Source organism: Nansenia antarctica (genome assembly GCF_963989245.1).
Source record: "Nansenia antarctica genome assembly, chromosome: 4".
In the NCBI taxonomy this organism is placed as follows: Eukaryota; Metazoa; Chordata; class Actinopteri; order Argentiniformes; family Microstomatidae; genus Nansenia; species Nansenia antarctica.
The window spans coordinates 562,217-564,749 of record NC_137689.1 but is presented as its reverse complement, the minus strand read 5'-3'; the positions used below and the strand labels follow the sequence as shown (position 1 = coordinate 564,749).

General features: G+C 51.4%; 1 protein-coding gene across 1 annotated transcript in view; it reads left to right on the top strand.

Annotated features, from left to right (window-relative positions):
* cadm1a (cell adhesion molecule 1a) overlaps positions 1 to 2,533 on the top strand; it is a gene marked incomplete at its 5' end in the record, with an annotated part of 195,872 nt that overhangs the window by 145,939 nt on the left and 47,400 nt on the right. The window lies entirely within an intron of this gene.

Here is a 2,533-nt window from a genome sequence, read left to right as displayed (position 1 = left end):
CGATCTGCTGAAGTTCAATCCAGCACCAGCATGGAAAAGAAAGGTGATTTAAGTGACTTTGAACGTGCCGTGGGTGTTGGTGCCAGACGGGCTGGTTTGAGTGATTTCAGAAAGTGCTGATCTACTGGGGTTCTCCCAGGGGTGACAGAGGAGGTCAGAAAAAGCGTAAATCTCCAGTGCACGGCAGTTCTCTGGGCAGTTCTCTGGCGTAGGTGTGTAGTGGTGTGGGGGGAGGTTTTCTTGGCACAAACCTGCAGCAACTGTGTGATGTTGTAATGTCAATATGGACCAACATCTCTGGAAGGAAGGAATGTTTCCAGCACCTTGTTGAATCTACGCCACAAAGGAACTAAGGCAGTTCTGAAGGCAGAAAAAAAAATAGGGGGGGGTCCAACTCGGTATACTAGCAAGGTGTACCTAATAAAGTGGCCAGTGAGTGAGTGTATATCTGGCATCGCTTCTGGCTCAATAGCTCCCCTCACACCAGAGGTGTACATTGCTTTGGTGGATCTACCAGATCTGACCCTCAACCCTGGGGAATAATTTCCTCCCTCTCCTCCTCTCCTCCCTCTCCTCCTCTCCTCCCTCTCCTCTCCTCCTCTCCTTCTCTCCTCCCTCTCCTCCCTCTCCTCCTCTCCTCCTCTCCTCCTCCTCTCCTCCCTCTTCTCCTCTCCTCCTCCTCTCCTCCCTCTCCTCCTCTCCTCCTCCTCTCCTCCCTCTCCTCCTCTCCTCCTCTCCTCCTCTCCTCCTCCTCTCCTCCTTTCCTCCTCTCCTCTCCTCCTCTCCTCCCTCTCCTCCCTCTCCTCCTCTCCTCCCTCTCCTCCTCTCCTCCCTCTCCTCCTCTCCTCCTCTCCTCCCTCTCTTCCTCTCCCCACGGAGAAAATAACAAGTGTGAGACAAACACAGCACCTAGCGGGCGACTGAAAAGCTACGCCAGTCCCTCCTCCTCTCCTCTAACACTAGACCAGCCATGGGTGGGGTCATTTGACCCCTGTGAGTAAAGAAACATGTTATATCTTTGCACTCGATCACATTTCAGGATCCTCCTTTCATGACGTGTCCTAGATATGTGCGTTCTACCACCCACTATCCTTACATGTTCTAAATCACATCAGGATGAGCTAGTATAAAGCTATGTTGCAGTTTTTCTGTGTAAGAGGCAGGCTAGTTTACAAGACGCAGCCAACTAGTGGTCGTTGTGTGTAAGTAGCAGCTTCCCATTGTAAAGACTCTGGTCATTTGACCCCAGAGGCGGCTCTTATAGTAGGTAACACAGACACGGCTGTTCTAGTGCTAAGAGGAGCGTCTGGCATAACAGAGCCTCTCTGCTCTCCCATGACTCTGACGCCTCCTCCTCTGTGTGTAATACGTCCTGTGTGATTCATGTCTGACATTACGCTATGCTAATGTCGCTACGCTACGCTAATGTAGAGACAGGACGCTGTGTTCCTCTGACACACACACACACACACACACACACAGAGACGCTCACACACACACACACACACACACACACACACACACACAGACGCACGCACACACACAGATGCACACATAGACACACGCACACACACACAGACACACACACACACAGACGCACGCACACACACAGATGCAAACATAGACACACGCACACACAGACACACACACACGCACGCATACACACACGCACGCATACACACACGCACGCACACACACACACACACACACACAGACGCACACACAGACACACACACACACACACACACACACACACTCCACCTCAGCCAGGAGCTGTTAGCCGAGCTCTGACAGTGAGTTGAAGATTCCTCCTCTGTTACAACATCATAAGACACCAGCGCTAGCAGCTGGTTAGCATGGTGCTGGTTAGCATGGTGCTGGTTAGCATGGGGCTCTTCTAGTTGTTCCCCTTCAGATTAAAGGTGCAACATCTGCTGATTACAAACACAGCAGCCCTGACAAGTCTGAGGTCCTGTCTACCAGAGACAGGCGCACACACACACACACACACACACACACACACACACAGACACACACACACAGACAGACACAAAGACACACAGACAGACAGACACACACACGCATGCACACAGACACACACACACACACACACACAAAGACACACAGACAGACACACGCACGCACACACACATACACACAGACAGACACAAAGACAGACAGACAGACAGACACACGCACGCACACACACGCACGCACGCACACAGACACACACACACACACAAAGACACACAGACAGACACACACACACGCACGCACACACGCACGCACACAGACACACATACAGACACGCACGCACACACACACAAAGACACGCAGACAGACACACACGCACGCATACAGACACACACACACACAGACAGACAGACAGTCACAACCACGGTGATAATTCTGTGTCAGAGCCATTATCGAAACATCCCCCATGGCGCTGCTAAAATACTGCATGACAAGATCACAAAAGAGTCTCTTTCTGAAGCTTTCCAAAGGCTTTTTAACACTTTTTTGGGGGGCCTAA